The sequence below is a fragment of the Mus pahari genome, chromosome 23 (genome assembly GCF_900095145.1).
Source record: "Mus pahari chromosome 23, PAHARI_EIJ_v1.1, whole genome shotgun sequence".
NCBI classification, from domain to species: domain Eukaryota; kingdom Metazoa; phylum Chordata; class Mammalia; order Rodentia; family Muridae; genus Mus; species Mus pahari.
The window spans coordinates 37,131,227-37,150,264 of NC_034612.1; the positions used below are offsets into that span (position 1 = coordinate 37,131,227).

A 19,038-nucleotide genomic window follows, 5' to 3' on the forward strand; every position below is an offset into this window, starting at 1 on the left:
AAAAAAACATTCCATCTTTCTTCCTTCTCCCGCAACTCAGAACCCACTTCCAATGGCGTAAGTATTCCCTCACTATTACCAACTACTCCACAAGCATGGTTTCATGTAATCATTCCCACGAACAAGCCCTCTGAAGAAGCACCATCATTTTACAGAGGAAGAGAGGGATGAGAGGTTAAAGGTCAGGCTGAAAGTGACTCAAACCCTGGCTGGTCTGATCCCTGAGTCCCTGTCCGGGGGACTTGACGTTGGGAAACTTGCCACAGTTCTCTTCCTTCTCCCTGTCTGTGAAGAAAGCCGAGCCACAGGAAGAGGTGATACAACGGAGGAGAAGCCACATGGTGAAGGCTATGGCTGAAGGCCTCATGATGGAAACTATGACTGGCCCAAGGAAAGGCGACATTGCTCTGTAATGCACCTTCTCAGGCAGCTTATAATTTTATATAATTAGCAGGAGAGATAGATTCTCAACAGTTCTCAGACAGGCATAAGTTCACATGCTCAGGATAAACATCGGCAAGGCAAAGAGACAAAACATAGAAAATAACAAACCCTTCAAGAGCAAATGGGCCCATTAATATTCCCAAACAGCTTCTCCTGAGGAATTTCAACACACAACACGTCACCTTGATCTGCACCCTCCGAGAGGGTGGCACAGGTTACTCAGGTGCCAGCTAGGGAGTCAGTGTCTGGTGTCTTGACTGGAGTTCTGAGACAGGCTGCCCCAGGTTTCCCATGTGTCCACTGGGAGAGTCACCCACAACCACACTTACTGGCATTTAAGTTCCCTGTCAAACCACAGCTTCTAAACCTTCTCCAGCAACCTAGAAGTCTCTGGTGTCTCTTTATAGGTGAGTGTGGCCATTCTAAGGTCATGAACACTGAATATTCTCTCTTTTCAGTAGTTCTTTTATTCAGCAAAGCTTTTTGTTCATGTGGTTTTTTTTGTTTTGTTTTGTTTTTTTTTTTTTGAGTTATTTTTCTTTCAGACAGGGTCACACTGAGTAGCCTTTGCTGGCCTGGAACTCACTACGAAGACCAGGTTGAACTTGAATTCAGAGGACCGGGATTAACCGCATGCCCACCATCCCCAGCTCGGCAAATGTTTGAGATCCACCTATTTCTGATATCAGTGTTCCCTCCAGCTGCTTAGGAGTTCCCCGTGACAATACACTCCTTACAGATACACAACTGGACTGTTTCCATTTTTGGTGACTATGAACAAGAGCTTCCATGAACCTATATTTTCCTTTCTCTTGGGTAAATACTTCAAAGTGGAAGGGTTGAGTCACAGGGCACATGCTTAGTCTCCTAAGCAGTCCCAGGACCTGTCCCCAGAGACTTTTACATCTCCAAAGATAAGCTCACGTTCTTAGGCAACATTCGATGTTGTCAGTCTTTTAAACTTTAGCCACTGTGTAAACTACAGGTGAGCAACAGACATTTTGATTACTTTTTGAGTTGAGTATTTTTGTTAAGGCATAACAGAACATAGTTATAAAGAATAAAGTATGATAAATAAAGCCTTATAAAATATACAGCAAAAAGAGAAATTATATAATGTTAAAACTTTTAAAAACTCCTTAAGGACTTTAAAAGTTGTGCTTGCTTGTTTTACATTCATGGATGTTTGCCTGTGTGTGTGTCTACGCCCCTGGTGAGTGCCTGGTGCCTGCAGAGGCCAGAAGAGGGTGTTGGACACCCTGGAACTGGTGTTACAGATGGCTGTGAGCTGCCAGGTGGGTTCTGGGAAACAAACCTTCTTCCTCTGGAAGAAGAGCCAGTGCTCTTCACCATCTTCCCAGCCCTACTATAACTTTTAAGTGCTTAGATATAAACTTTGTGGGACTTTAGAAGTCATGTGACTAAAACTATACTTCCACTTAGGAACTCATTACAAAATTATGTTGTCAAATATTAGCACTGTTACTGGGTGGACTAGCACCAGAATAACTTTCCTCTGCTTATCTCTCACCACTTACAACAGCAACAATCTATGGCTTGCTTCACTTATAACTCAGACCTGTGACAAAAAACTGAAACCCGCCCAATGAGCAGGACATTGTCGTCAGTCTCTCTTAGAAAGGCTAGTCCCACTTTCTACACTGTAAGAACTGACACTGTCTCCAACACAGCTCTCTTAGAACTCAAGCGGATAATTTTAAATACGTTCTGAGGAAATAAGGTAAGGACTTGGTGTCAACCTTAAAATTACAAAGCACCTTGGTAGGACCACATACTCTGAGCAAGGCAGCAGAGTGTCCTAAAACTAAGAGTGAATCACTGTTGAATGCATTATGGCCATTCTCAATACGGCCTTGCATAACCAATGTCATTACAGAACCCAGTGGGTGACTGTCCAAACTAATAAAGTACCATCTGCCCCATAACCGAGAAATAGAGGCGACAGCAGGTTACACAGACCCAGATCTCTCTTGTCACGCAGCTACCCATATAACATGCCAGTGGGCAGCTCACCCCTCAATAAGTAGATTTTAGGGCGGTTCAGAGTGCCGACTGCTCTTCCAAAGGTGCAGAGTTCAAATCCCAGCAACCACATGGTGGCTCACAACCATCCTTAATGAGATCTGACTCCCTCTTCTGGAGTGTCTGAAGACAGCTACAGTGTACTTACATATAATAAATAAATAAATAAATAAATAAATAAGTAGATTTTATTTTTTCTTCTACACAAACGCCAATGATTGAACACAGTTTTAAGAAATGCCTGCTGACTAACCTGATGGCATTACACCAGCCAATGACAAACTTTAATTCAGTAAAGAAAAAAACGACTGCAGTCACTGTATTCCCTCCATGTGAGAGCAGATACCCAACTGAACTTTAATACAGGCATTTTATTAGCGCCACTTTACAAACAGCCAACTTGCCTAAGTTTTCTTTAAAAACAAAACCACCACCACCACCACCTCCGCCACAGTTACCTGCAACCCAGCTCAGCCAGTGGGCTGCATGGTGCAGATGCTCCTGGCCGAGGGGGGCCCAGTCCAATCCTACACACCACACAATCAGCAAGACCAACTGCTTCCTTGCATTGGGTCTTCCCCTTTCCATGTAACAGCTGAGTGACAGTTTGACCCACCAGGCCACACGCCACACGCCACGACAGAAAAGCTACACAGCGAAAGCTCAGGAAGCTTCTGGGAAGCAGCACACTCCACGGAAGCAGGCTGGCAAGGGCTTAGTCCAAGTCCTGACCTTATAAACAGCGCACAAACCTCACTCATCACAGCGTCACTGGACACGGCAAGAATGTTCCGTAATTAAGACTGGGAACAAGAACGCTCTATGAGCAGAGACAGAGCTCGTCCTCGCCACTGCCTGTCCACAATGGATCTGTAACACTACAAGCCCACTGAGTTTCTTTTGAAAAATCACCTATGAAGATCCACTACCCAGGCTCTATGGCTGGATGACTTCATGACAAAAACATGAAAATTTCTATTGCTTCACAAACTAACTGAGGAGGGAGGAAGCAAGAGAAGAAGGGGGAGGGAGGGAGTGGAAGGGAGGGAAGGAGGCCTTGACAGAACAGTTCATCTAAGATGCCGGTGGGCCTCTCCTGGCACTGGCTAGCTCCTGTGCTGCCATTCTCTACTGAATTGGTGAGGGGAAGTCTTTTCTGAAAGCTCCATATAAAACACAGTTCCACGCTGGTGTGCATCATATAAAACACAGTTCCACGTTGGTATGCATCTCACTGAAGGGCTGCAAGCAGAGCCCGATGAGAGGGAAGTCAGCCCTTGCTGACAGCTCTGCCTCAGCCAATCGGCTTCTCCCCTTCCCCACGCACCCCTCCCAACACCGGCTCAAAGTCAGGCAGTGGACTGAAGCAGAGCAGTAAGAAGGCAACCATGCACTGACACAGATGAGGAGAGAACACACACCCTCCCTTGCCATAAAACTTTTACCTCCTCCTCCTCCCTCTTTAAAAACCTATATATAAAATACATTTTAATATTATTAATTCAATATTATTATTAAATTATATTAATATGATCAATGCATATAACATATCAATGTGATTAATGGTAATATACTGATAACTTGATATATTAATAAATATATAATATGAATGTTATATACATAAATATAACATATATGTCTACAGAGTGAGCTCCCAGGACAGCCAGAATCCTCGCTGCCCTTAAACTTACTAAGTAGCCAAGGCTGGCCTTGAACTCTGATCCTCCTGTCTCCAGTTCTCCAATGCTGGGATTCCAGGTATGTGCCACCATGTCCAGTCAGGATACTGGATTTGAACTAAATAATCATTCTGAATTTCTTTTGCTTAATCTGAAGCTTTCCTCCTCCTCCTCCTCCTCCTCCTCCTCCTCCTCCTNTCCTCCTCCTCCTCCTCCTCCTCCTCCTTCTCCTCCTCATCTTCCTTTCCCTCTTCCCCCTCCTCCTTCTCTTCTTCTTCCTCTTTCTTTCTTTTTTGGGTTTTCCAAGACAGGGTTTCACTGTGTAGCCCTGATTATACTGGCACTCGGAGATCCAGAGCGCTGGGATTAAAGGTGTTCGCCACCGCTGCCCGGGTGAAATCGCCTTGTTCTGAGTTCAAGCAAACGGATGCAGATGTTCCACGTGGAGCCTACCTCTTCACTAGCTCGCAACGCCCTTTCCAGCCGGAAGGAAAGGCAGTTAAGAGTCTATCAAAGCCTTCCCTCCTCACACAGCCCAGTGCAGTGCAGGGGAAGGTGGCTTGTGGTAAAGCAGTTCTGGTTTCTATACACAGGCAGCCACTGTACCCTGTGGGAACTCCAGACTGCCTCCCAGTCCTCTGGTGCAGAGCAGTGCCCGCACGGGATGCCCCTGACAGCTGAGGGAGAGGGAAAGCCTCCAGCTGACCAGCAGCAATGCAGAAGTCATGCAAATGGTCATTACTATTACGACTAAGGCTGGCGGTTAGACAACTCCATCCACCCACCCATCATCCATGTCTGCAGAACACTGGAGATGCCCAAACCCTCTAGAGCGAAACTTGTACATTTCTGAAGAAATTCACTTCCCTCCAGGTCTGACGTTATATTCTGATTGAATTCAGTAGAAAGACCACCTTTTAAAATGTACAGAACAGATGCAGTCAACAGTGCTACAACTCAAAGATACCCCGAGTGCCCTTGACAAGCATTAATGCAGAGGAGATAATGTGCAGAGTTGGTGAGCCCTGTAAGCCACACCAAGACATTCTTCAGTTAGCAATTAGTAGTGCCAAACAGGCAAATTTTAAATTAGGCACAGTTTGTACTATAGTATTTCTCTAATAATCTGGCTTTTTAAAAGAATTTAAAACATGGCCAAAGTAGGTATTTTCTCCCATGATCGATTGCACCGTGTATATATAATATCCCAATTTCTTCTGACTTATATAGGTGAGTGACATTCATTTTTGTGCTCGGCATTCCTCAACCTTGCCTGCACAGTTCAGGCTGGCCTTAGCTTTGGCCTTGGCGATCCTCACACCTCAGCCCCTTGAGCGCTGGAGAGCAGTGCTGAGATTACAGGTGTGTACAATCGCCCTTGGCTTCAGCACTGCCTTTAAACAGAAGAGAGCATTTATGTGAAGTGGCATGCACCTATAATCCCAGCCCGTGGGAGGCTAAGGCAGAAGGATCTTAAGTGTGAGGCTAACCTGGGCTACACTGAGTCAAGTCAGTATAGGCTGTATATAGGAAGACCTTGTCTCAGAAGACCAAAGGAGAGTTGTGGATGTCGCCTCTGTGGTGCAGCATCCCTTGTGTCCCCAAGACCACTGGTTTGGATTTCTAGTACCAGCCCCAACCCCACTCCCCAAAAATTCAAATAGGCATTCTTGTCTGTATCCATCAAAGAAAGTCTCTACATGGTTAACACCTACATGTAATAAAGAGATGAATGATGTTTTGCTTTGTTTTTTAAACTAATATAATTTAGTTGCAATCTGGAAATTAAGAGATTTCCGAGTGAAATTTCAATTGAATAAGCAGTTTAGAACAAATGTTGAGCTTATTTAAATCAAGATATAAGATAACATGTTTTAAAATATCTACACATGGGCTGGAGAGATGCTTCAATGGTTAGCTGTTCTTCCAGAGGTCCTGAGTTCAATTCCCAGCAACCACATGGTGGCTCACAACCATCTGTAATGGGATCTGATGTCCTCTTCTAGTGTGTCTGAAGGCAGGACAGTGTACTCATACACAGAAAATAAATGAATAAATCTTTAAAAAACATCTACACATATAGAGATGTATATGCAAGATGTCACACAGCAAACAGGGTTGCTGGGATATAAAAGAACTTGAATCTATATGCGCACAGTGACTTCTCATGTAATGTCCTGAGGCAGGAACAAAGGAGTGTGCACTAAAAGAAATAAAATATAAACCAGCTGAACTAGGTCCTTACATACATGTTTAAAATTAAAGACACAGCAGATAAAGAAGAAAAAAGAAAGGAAACGAGACAATTCCCCAGATCCCTCCTGATGTGCTGAGCCCTGGACCAGACTACTCCATCACTGCTTCATCTGCATGGTTTAAAGTGCGTATACAAAACAAACCCAAATATGTAAAATAAACCTAAATAAATAAGTATATAAACAAACCTCACACTCACTAGCAAAGTTACTTCATACTTAAAACTGGGGAAAATGCAGCCAGTTTGCTGCTAATATGAATCTTTTTTAGGAGACAAATTTTTACTGGGTCTACTCAGAATCACGTAAGCATCTGGAATCAATGCATTTCTCAGAATCATTCAATACACAGCTCAAACCACATCAACACGGTAGGGCGACGTCTTGTTTTTCTTGTATTTACTTCTGCCTCTGGGGAAAATCTACTATCACCCCCTTTGTTTCTAAAACTGCACCAGGACGTCAGCTGATGAGTCATCGATCACACTCTAAATCCTTATCATCAAAAGAGAGCAGAGCTCAAAAGTTTTGCACATCAATTTTAAGACTAAGTTACATATTGCCGCTTCTATGACGTGACAGAGATGAGCTTTAAGAAGTGAGAAACTTCAAAACAAACTGCAAATTCAAGGACTGGCAACATTATTTTCCTTGTTCCCCTAGTAACTGGTGGGGTTTTGTTTTCTTAATTCGGAAGAGAAGAACAGAAAGTGAGTTTGAGATGCTGACAGACACAACTAAACAAACGCCTATCTCCGAGAAAGCTAAAACTCCTTTAGAATTACCTTCCCAGGATGCTGGCTTCTCTTCATTCCTCCCTACGCTTTTTGCTCTTCAATCATTTCTCCTGTGTGGGAACACCTCCAGGACAGGGTGTGCAGAGGGACGAGAATGTGGCTGGGGCTGGACATGTGCCTCAGTGATAGAGTGCACAAGGTCCTGAGCTGACTTCCGGGGAGGACTTTCTGTGGCAGAACTGCTTATAGGGTTCCCTGGTGAAAGGGACAAACCGCCAAAAGGAAACTTACAGACTTTGGCCACTAGAAATAGATGGCTGAGATCTAACACATCACCTTCATTAACTCTCCATAAATGTGCTCACCTTCATACGTGTCTAATAAGCAGCATATGCCACCACCTACTCCTGGCTCGGTGCGTCCGATCTCTCTATATAAGGATTCCTCGATCTCAGTCTGCCACACTCTCACCACACTACAGACTCAATAACTATCCAGTAACAGAAGGGGTGTGGAATGTCACCACCATCACAAGGAAAATATAATCAGTTACATAGCTACCATGGGGCTTGAAGAATTATGAAATTTATTTCCACTTAAGACTGCTCTTTACCCACAGTTCCTAAGCTTCGTCTCAGCCTCCACAAGGCTGCCTGCATTAGTGTCACCATGGTACATTTGGAGTGGTAAGAACTACCCTACAGTCCATTTTGCCTCCTCCAGTACAAGCTTCAGTCCGGCTCAAACCACAGGAAAGCAGCTTGAAGCATGTCAAGTCTGGAAGGCTAACGTCACATTGAGGAACTTGATCATGGGCACATTTTGGAAGGGAAGCAGTTAACCTTATGAACATCACTTGACAGTTGGGCGTGATGTGTAAGAGTCCTCTGGTTTGGGAACTAAAGGGCTCTCGTGACTGTGAGGTTCTCACCCATCAATGAAGAGACAACTTTTTGTTGCAAATGGAGGTCACCACAAGGAACCACAAGTGGTCAAAATTCAGAATGTGTGGCTGTGGCGTGTCCATCTCCAAAGGTGACATCTCTAACACAAGCCTTGCACCCAAGGCTCAGGGGACATCGCAGAAAAGGGAGGCAGAAAGAGTCTAAGGACCAGAGGACCACTGCGAAGAGTCTTCTGGCCATAACAGGAATGATGCACGCATGGACTCTTACCAGCCATGGCTACCTGCACAAGACGTGCCAAGGCCTTGCCAGTCTACCTGCACATGGATGATGGATGGCTAAAGGAGTCACAAGCCCACCCTCCCAGCTTGAATAGCCACGGGCAGCCTCAGCTGCTGAGGGAGGGAGAGTCAACTACTACTACTATGACTACATCATCACCACCACCAACACCACCATCACCACCACCATCACAGAAGAAGACATGAATTTGAAAAGGAGATGTAGTGAATGAGCAATACAGGAGGAGTTATGGGAAGGGAAGGGTTCATCTAATGAAATTCTCAAAGAAAAAAATTTTTTTTTCTTGAGCTCAATCCCTAGAACATGGCAGAAAGAAAAAAACTCCTTCAGGCTGTCCTGTGACTTCCATATGCATTCATTATGCACTCACTGGTTTAAAGAAAAAAAAAAAAAAAAGAGTGCTCTGATTTGGCATCTGCATTCATCATCATTTGTCAGAGGTATGACAAAATGCTTGAACTAGGCTGTCTTTATGAAGAAAAGAGGTTCGCCTGGTTCACAGTCATAGATCTGGAGAGCCAAGGCCGTGACAATAGTGGGAGATTGCTGGTCTTCTGGAGTCTCAGTCTCTCTTTCATTCTCTCTCTCCCTCTCTGTCTGTCTGTCTCTCGCCCCCTCTCTGTCTGTCTGTCTCCTTCCCTCCTTCCCTCTTACTCCAGAAGAGCAGAATTTCCCTTACAGAAAATGACAGGCACAACTGTGAGAGAGTGAGACCAGCTCACGCAGGAAGGCAGAGATGCTATTCAAGGGGACCAGGCGTCCACTTTTATGACAACCTGATGTCTTAAAAAAAAAAAAAAAAAACCACTCCAGAGCAGAGAGGACAGCTCAGTCTACAAAGCTCTTGTCTTGCCAAGGACCTGAGTTTGACCCCCAGAACTTCCAGAACAACGCTGGGAGAGGTAGCATGCTCTTGGAATTCCAGTACTTTGGGAATAGAGAAAAGATTCCTGGGGCTAGCTGGCCAGCTAGTCTAACCTGGTGAACCTCAGGACCATAAAATACCTTGACTCAAAGGAGGCAGTTTCCTGAGAATGACAACTGAGGTGGTCCTCCAGCCTCCATGTTCAGGTTTCCACAGAAATACGTACTCATGGATGTGTAAGAATACATGTGTGTACACACATACACTCGTGGGGCGGGGGGATTCCAGAACACCAGCAATCCCTTAGAAAACTTTTCTCCAATGGACCTCGAGACCACCCATTAGGTAGGCTTCATCTCTTAAAATGTCCACCACCACACATAACATCATCCTCTGTATTCTCCAAAATGCCGTTCCTCAGAAGAAGCCAGTGATTTCTACTTGGTTGTTTCTTCTTTCTTCCACCCTTCTCCACCCGTTTTCTTCCACCCCTCTAACCCCTGAACATTAGATAGAGTGAAAAAAGGCTAGGCAGGAAAACAAAGAGATACCTGAATAAGGTCAGAGGTTGGAGAGGAGGCAATGCTATTGTTAGACTACTTCCTGCTGAGGAGGGGTATGAGCTCCTCAGGGCAAGTTTGACTTTAGCCTTCAGGATACTTAATTTCTTCTTTAGTCTTCTTTGCACATAACCAACACCAACCCACTCTTAGGGCCCTAGCATTTATATACCCTCTGAAAAGTTCCCAGAATTCCAAATGTCACACAATCACTGAGACTATCTGCAGCTGGCAAATTCACACAGCTGCTAGAGCGCCCAAGGCAAATCACCATCAGCTGCTGCGGACCATCTAAAGCAGCCCCAGGTCCCACACCTCGGATTAAAACGAAGACATATTCTTATATACCTCTGTGTTTTTTAAAGAAACAAAGTTCTAGAGCTGGAGAGATGGCTCAGCGGCTGAGAGCACAGACTGTTCTTCCTGAGGTCCTGAGTTCAATTCCCAGCAACCACATGGTGGCTCACAACCATCTGTAATGGGTTCTGATGCCTTCTTCTGGTGTGTCTGAAGAGAGGGACAGTGCACTCACGTATATAAAATAAAGTTAACAACAACAACAAAATCTTAAAAAAAAACAAACTAAAAATTCCTAAACTGTCACTATAATCTGCTATAAATAAATAAATTATATATATATTTTTTTTTTCTATAAATAGTTTCCATACTGTGGTGATTAATAATTGTCAACATGACAGGTTTAGAATAAACTAGAAAAAGAACTTCGGGCATAATTACAGATGGACTAGCTAGTGTCTTATTTATGTTTCTATTGCTGTGAGGAGACACCATGACTAAGGAATTTATAAAAGAAAGCATTAATAGGAAATGTGCTAACAAGTTCAGAGGGTGAGTCCATGATCATCACAGCAGGAAACACAGCAGACAGGAAGACAGGTTCGGCCCTGGGGCAGTACCTGACAGTCCACACCTGATTCCAAAGTTTCAGGCAGAGAGTCGGGGTTGGGGGGAGATTGGGCCTGGAATGGACTTTTGGAACCTAAGCCCATTGACACACCTCCTCCATCAAGGTCACACCTCCCCATCTGTCCTGAACAATTCCATCAACTAGGGATCAAGCATTAGGACATATATGAGCCTCTGCAGGCCATACTTAGGCAAACCACCACTAGGTTAGCCTCTAGGCTTATCTGGGAGGCAAGTCTAAATTCGGTTCGCTGAGATGAGATGAGATGAGAGCACTCATCCTGGGCCTAGACTGAAGACAAAGAAAGGGGATGAACATGAGCACCTGGACCACTCTGCTTCCTGGCTATGAGTGAATGAATATCCTCACCTACCTCATGCCCTGCCGCTCTGACTCCCTTGTCATGATGGAAAATTGCCTAGAATCGTGAGTCAAAACACATACCTGTTTTCCGTTAAGTTGACACCTATTTTTTTCTTTAAAAAATTATATTTGCAAAATAAACTCACGCTATTATATTTCCTCGAAGGTAGAAAAGTCATCCAAATGTGATATAATACCCAAAAAAAGGAGGGAGCCACTGTTTCAGACAAATTATCCCTATTTTTAATAAAAACTGAATCAGTCTATTTAAGGATATTAACTATCTCATCTATAATGGAAGCACAAAGTCTAAAATTAGAGAAATGCTTGGAGTCAATGCATGCTTCACACGAGACCTGCTCAGCTCGCTCTGAAATCCACCGAACAGTGCTCGCGGATGCAGATGCTGACTGAACACATTACATACCCGTAGCAGGGACACGGGACACAGAACTGGCTCTCCCATAACTAGCTGGTCCTCACTGGCTTCATTTCAGCTTCTGTTAAGCCTAGACAATTGTTTCCATATAAGAAACAAAAAGGATAGAGGAATCTATAAAACAGCACACAGGGATGCACAGCTCGGGAGCTATGTCCTAGCCCAGTCCCTGCCACCAACCACCCCCATCCAGCGTTGAAACCAGTCTCTGTAGCTCAGAACTTCTCCTTCTACAGCTACAGTAGAAAAGACTGTAGTTTATGGACCTTAATCTTACATCATATATAAAAATAGACTCCAAATAGATTAAAGACTTCACTGTAAGACCTGACACAATACAACTCCAGAGACTGGTTTGGGGGAGCAAGGAAAAATCATCATGAAAAACATGACCTCAAAGGTACGAATAAGGGCTGACCAGTGGGACACCCCAAGCTGAAGTCTTCTGCACACCCATACAAACGGCCGGCAGGGTGAAAAGGCAACTGTGGAACGAGAGCCAGTATTCGCAAACCAGATCTGCCAAGGAGTTAATATCCAAAATGCATTCAGAACTCCAAGTACTCAGAAGTGGATAGAGAGCTGGAAAGCACTTCCTCCAATGATATACAAATGACCACCAAGTATGGCAAGATATGCAAAGTCACTGGCCGCAGAGATGAGATCAAGCCAGAAAGGTGTTGCCTCATATCCATTAGGATGGCTCCGACCCAACAGAGCAGAAGGCTGGAAGTGCTGCTGAGGCTGCAGAGAGGTGGGGAGTGTGCGCTACTGGCAGGGCTGGAGAATGGTACAACCAACTGTGGGAAACCGGAGGGGCTTCAAAACGTCACTGATGGAACTGACACTTCACCTATCAACTGCATTCCTGATGGATGGTATTTGCACGCTTCTGGTCACAGGAGCGTCATGCAAAAAAAGCACCAAAGAGGCAAAGGAAGCCAGGATTCCATTGGCATAAATGGCTAAACAAAATGTGGTATATTCCATATGGGAAATTTTTCTGTCATTAAATAAAAAGGAAGGAATTTCTGTCACATGCTACGACACAAATGAACCCTGAGGTCATGCTGCTGGCAAAACAATCTGCAAACACTCCCCATCTTCCAAATGAGATCCCTAAAGTTGTCAAATGCACTGAAACGAAAAGGAGACGTGTGCCCGGGCTGGGAGGGTGGGGATGGAAAGCTGCACATGGAAACAGTTTCTACCTGCAACACAAAAAAGCCCTTCGGTGATCTGGTTCACAATATATTAAGCACAATATACTTAAACGTACTTAGGAAAAAATGAATCACCATAAAAGTGTTCCATTTGTACTATTTTGGCAGGGTTCCTTTCCGTAAACCACTCAGTAAATGAAGTACTTGGATTGACGCATGTTGTAAGTGCTAAATATTTCATCCGATTTCAAACAGGGAAGGACATGAAATAATGTGAACTCTCGGGAGTAGCTTGTGATGGCACTTTAATGCGTCTTGTGAGACACTTATGCAAACTTCAATATAGGAAAATCTTTAAGAACTTGTGCTGCTGAGAACAGTAAGGGGAGGCCTGGGGTCAGTGGAACTGTCCTGTCTGCTGTGGGATTAGTATTAGACCATTTCTTACCAACTGTGTGGGAGAGGAAGGAAGAGAGGGGGCAGAATTAAACCGTGAGGCTCTCCTGAAGGAGAATTAAAAGGGTGGAACTGAGGAGCAGATCGGGCCTTCAGTAGACCTGAGACTTCAGCAGGAAAGCTGGGAAGGGGAAAAAGAAGCCTGAGAGAAATCACAGAGGTCACTTCGGATTCCTACCAGCTTGCCTGTGCATGAACTAGGGGCTGGGTAAAAGTTTGTCAACGGTGAGGGTTTGGAATAATGCATGAGTTAACCAGACAGAAACCCTCACTAAGACCAGCCAGGCACATAAGAGCAGGCCCATCCACCTCCCTGGCCCCACCCCTTGCTGCTCCTTCTTCCTTAGAGTGGCACCACCTCCAATTCCTTAGGGAGGGTTTATCTTTCTAAGGCCCAATCATCCACATAGCCCTTCAACTAAACTTACAAAGGAAGGCATCAGTGATCCCCTACTCTGCAGAAAATGGCTAGTTTTTCCTCATCAATCTGACAGGTGACACCTTAGCTAAGAAATATGTAAGCCTAGTCTATCATTTTAAGTGCTTGTTTAAACCCATGTCTGAAAAAAAAAAAAAAAAAAGAGAATAGGTAAGTGCATTATTTTAGTGTTTTTACCTCATCCAATGCAACCAAAAATGTTGCCAATTCAAGATGTAATCGACATAAAAATTACTGAGGTTTTTATGGGTTTCCTATTTTACACTGTTGTATTTCTCAGCACAGGGAGGTCACATTTCAGAGCGCCACAGCCAAATATGGCTAGTTAGTACAGTACCAAGAACACAGGCCTGCACCACTTCAGAGCGCTTACTAGCTGGGAACTGTGTGATGCTGTCTCAGTTCTTAGATGAATTCTGTCTAAGGTCAGTGTCAGAACACTCTGTAGACACAGAATGGACAAAGGGGAAGGATGGGGCAGAAGGGCGGCCGAAAGAATTCCCAGAACTGAGGAAAGGCAGTGCAGGGGTGAAGACAAGCTGGAGAGAGGCTGAGGTGCCAGGAACAGCGGATGGACGCCAGATGCTTAAGCCAGGGCTCCAGATCAGACCATGAAGACAGCAAGCCTAGCGGATATTACTACCACAAGGAGGGGCGGATGGGACAGGAGCAGACAGACGGGCAAACTGTCTCTTTGAGGAGGATGGGCGCTGCGCTGCACTGGAAAGTGTGGGCCTAAGAAAGGGCTGGTGGGTGATCATGGGCAGAACAGGGACACGTGTTTAATGGGATATAAGTTCCTATTGTGGAAAACACCAAGGTACCAAATGAAGAGGAACTGGAAGCCAGGGGTGTGTAGTCATCCTGCTTTCAACCACTATCATCTCCTCCCTGAAAGGGCTTCTAAGATTTGAATCTCTCCAATGGTAGAAACCCTGTTCTTGGTGTTTCCGCGGTCAGCACCGATCACGTGGCACAGGCTTACAGATCTGGCAGGCAGACTTAAAGTTGAAAACTGAAGTTTAAAGATTGAAATCACACAGAGGAAAACATGGCAGTGTCACCACACTTAAAGATGACTTAAACGAAAGGTCCCACAGGATCAGAGCCAAGGTGACTTACATGGTTTAACTGATGAGGGAAGATTTTGATGAAGAATTAAATTTTAAGTTTAATTGAGGCTTTGTGGCCAAAATCTGATGGGATGGGTAAGTATTTCTTGAATTTACTAATAGCCAACATAAAAATCAACTTTTTTTTTTTAACCTAAGACTATGGCCCTCAAATTTTGGTTATAAACTTTTTACCACAGTCCACTTTTGGGTACCATATTATTTCAAAAACCTCCCCCCCCCCCCATAGCTCTTAGATAGACAGGATCTCTCTCTAGGACGCCCTGGCTGTCCTAGAACTAGGCATTTGTCTCTACTTCTCATTTCTGCCCAGACTAAAAAACTCCAAATTTTCACTCACACATTTTCTCCTGAGGGAAATGGCCTGTTGAGGTAACATTCTAAAACGCCCAGGCTGGGGCAATAGAACTATCTAATACCCAGCCTTCTCTGGACACATTTCTGCCTAGATCCTCAATTATCCCCACAGAGATGCCAGAGGCTCTCCCGGGGAGCTCTCCCAGTAACTAGGAAGCTGTGGTCAGTAACCTATGAACAAGGTTATGCCCTGTGTGTCATGCAGTTAATACTGAACTATGACACAGAGGTCATCTCTCCATTGGAGAACTTACCACACCCCACAGCTATGGCGGTGAACTGTGAAAAGCGAATAATTACAGCATCTCAGCTGGCTCAGACAACCATCAGTTCTTACCCAGTGTATCTTCTTAAAGGCATGCAAATACTGTAGGGCCTCTTGTCACAACACAGTCTCTTTTGTTTTCCCTCTGACCAAACATATGCAGAAAGACAGACCAAAGCTGGTGGGCTCATTCTTTCCTGTACACACACACACACACACACACACATTTTTTTTTTTTTTTTAACGTATCTGGGGAATTTACAGTGAATAAAACAGATGGAACCTTTGCTCTAGAAATTAAACAATCTAAAAGATAGAAACTCTAACACTTGGGTTTTTTTTTCAAGTCACATAAACTGGGCTTCTGAAAGGGGTTGTCACTCTGTAGTAGAGAACTGAAAGGCCCTCTGAATAACTCATTAGGCTAATAGCTCTCACCTTCAGGATCCAACCAGCCCCAAAGTTTACACGACCTCAGACCTGTCCTGTTTCTGCTGCCTGAGAGAAGCTAAAGAAGATCTGTTTTCTGAAACTTTCTAGGTCCTTCATCAGTCAAGCTTAGACCTGGCGAACACTACAATTACAGTCCTACGTGTGAGGTATGTGCGAATGTGTGTGAGTATGTGTGTGTAATTTTTCACTTGTCACCACTTTATTTTATTTTGTTTATTTTTTATTTTTCGAGACAGGGTTTCTCTGTATAACCCTGGCTGTCCTGGAACTCACTCTGCAGACCAGGCTGGCCTCGAACTCAGAAATCCGCCTGCCTCTGCCTCTGCCTCTCAAGTGCTTGGGATTAAAGGCATGTGCCACCACTGCCCAATGGCACCACTTTTAAGTTAACCTATGAAGTAAGACCTCTCCCATCATTCTTGCCTAGAAGAAGGCATATATGGAAGGATCTGCAGTTCAGGAAGCAAGGGGAAAATGTTGCACATTTCTGCATAGTAAGAAGGATTTGAGCTGGAAAGTTGGGGATGGGAGAGTGGTAACCAGAAAGCAGAAAGAGAGTAGGAATCAGAGCCAAGTGGTGTTGGAACTTGGGATTCTCCTTTGATGATGACCAAAATACATCCGGTGGGGTCAGGGTGGGCAGGCCAGGGTCTTGTTATGTAGCCCTGGCTGTCCTGAAACTTGAAATACAGGCCAGGCTGGCCTTAAACTCTGAGATCAGCCTGCCCCTGCCTCCCAAGAGCTGAGATTAAAAACGAGTGTCGCCACACCAAGGTGTGGTTTTGTCATTTCGTTTCTATAATTTGGAGGGGTTGTTTGTTTGTTTAGACAGGGTTTCCCATGTACCCCTGGCTGTCATGGCTCTCACTCTGTAAACCAGGATGGGCTCAAACTCAGAGATCTGACTGCCTCTGCCTCCCAAGGGCTGGGATTGAACCTGTGCCAACACCACTGGTACTGTTTTTGTAATTTTTAAAGTCAGGATTCCACTATGCACCCACAGGCTGGCCTCAAACTCAAGGCAATCTTCTTTCGTCACAGTCTCTGGAATGAATGAGATTACAGTTGTGTGTCTCCACACCCAGCTCTGAAACGCAGCTGCCATTCCACACAAACACCCCCAAACTCCGCCTTCCCCTGTCCCCAAGAGTTTACCACACACATCCAAAAAGACTTTATGCAAACACTTTTGCGTGCTCTCTTCTGTCCAGGCTTCTCGTGCGGTGTCTATCCAACATGCTGGGTTGACACGTCAGTCACGCATGTGGCAGCTCACTGAGCCCGAGCCGGACTTCCAAGTGGTTTAAACTGTTCCTTCTCAAGCCTTCACCATTCCACTACCTCACCAATACTGTTGTCACTAAAAGAACAACTAATATTTATTCAGCACTTGGAATGCACCACAGACTGTGTCAAGGGTATTACATGCGTAATTTCACTTGATCCTTAAACCTTACTAAACAGCACCATGACTATTTCCTGCCTGTTAGGGAATCAAAACCCAGATGGAATAGTAATTTGAAAGGCAACTGGAAGAACCCGACCCCTCTTTTGCCTCCATAAGCAGTTTTACTAGTCCCTCCCTCCAAAAAATTAGGAATCACAGGGTATAGTGGCACAGGTCTTTAATCCCAGCTCTCTGGGAGGCAGAGGCAGGCAGATCTCTGTGAGTTTGAGACCAGCCTGGTCTCCATAGTGAGTTCCAGGACAGTTAGAGTAACACTCTGTCTCTAAAACAAAAACAGAAAACAGACAAACAAACTAACACACCAGGGATTATCTTCCATTGCTCCTACCTAGTCACTCACTTACGAGTCCGCCCCTCCTGAATGCCACACCAGCTTTCTTCAGACTGATGATGACAAGCTCTGGTTGAGGTTTTACTGAGCCAGGGCCACAACTGTTTTTTTTTATTTTTTTCGGGTTTCCAAATCCTACCAGACTAAAACATTAAAGAACAAAGAGGGGGGTAATAAACCCTTTGCAAACACAGATCATATGCACAGAGACTACACAGTAGCAGCCCCAGTCGGTTTCTCACTTATTGTCTGGCCCCCCACTGTCCTCCAGTCAGTTGCAGTTATCTTTATGGAATGCAAATCTTACCACAGCATCTTCCTGCTTGAAAGGAACACCTCACTCTCACTGACTGGATGAAGCGTCCAAATGTCTTGAGATGATACACAAAATCCTTTCTTTTTATTATTTCAACAGATATCTAAGGGTCCACTTGTAGAACGTACCATGAACCCTACCTAAGATGAACAACAAACCAGCCCCCACCCCCATTACTTTAGCCCCAGTGTCCTTTGGATGAACAATATACACAGCAGATGATGTCGCACTCTACGGCTACAAGCATTTAGGATGTTCCCAGAGAAAGCCCATGCCAATTTGAAGACGGCCTAGGATTTCTCTGGCACATTCTAGGCAGAAATGATTGTAAGTTCCCACATTCAAACTCCTTTCAGGTAATGGACTAAGAAGTGTACAGACACTGAGCCACTTTGGGCAAGAAATTCCCTTTCACCCATGTCTGGAAAGTCATAGATGCGGAGTAGCTGAGTGTTTATACAATAAAAAGGTTCAAACTTGAAGATGAGAGGAACAAAACGTGGACTTAGTGGATGGACTGAATTCAAAGCAATGTGAATTCTAGAGCTGCTTTGACTTGGCCTACATCTGACCCCTCTGGGAAAACTCACATGGAATTTGGACAGGCTAAAACGGCAAAACCTTGTTAGCTCAACAATGATCCGAGGGCCAAATAGGACACCAGGTTCCCCCACGTTCCTTCTTTACCTGCCAAAGTCCTTTTCTCCAAAGGTGTGGGGGAGGGTGTTCAAACCTATCAAAGCAAACAGGATTGACCTACTGAGACCCAACTGCGTCTGTGCTGTGTCATTGAACAGGCTAGAGAAAAAGCAAATTGTGTCCTGGGAAGGAGGCCAATGTCTAAGTACTGTGACTGAAAAGAATGTGACATTCTTAAAGTGAAGGCAGTTTGGATAAACTGGAGCTCAGGGTTGCCTCCAACTACCCTTGCCATTGGTTTCTGGGATTTTTTTTTTTCCCCAAAGAAAAACTGGCGGGGTGTGGGGCACACGCCTTTCTAACCCCACAGCACTCAGGAGAGAGGCGGATCTCTTTTGAGTTCCAGGCTAGCCAAGGCTACAGAGTGTGAAAAAGAAAAAATTGATTCGATAAAGCCATGCGGAAGCGTCCTTAAGGCTCCTGGCAAACACCCACTC

At 44.7% G+C, this 19,038-nt stretch overlaps 1 protein-coding gene across 2 annotated transcripts in view; it reads right to left on the reverse strand.

The window, feature by feature from the left end:
- Lnx2 (ligand of numb-protein X 2) overlaps nucleotides 1-19,038 on the reverse strand; it is a 60,795-nt gene that overhangs the window by 41,099 nt on the left and 658 nt on the right. The gene's annotated exons all lie outside the window — the stretch shown is intronic.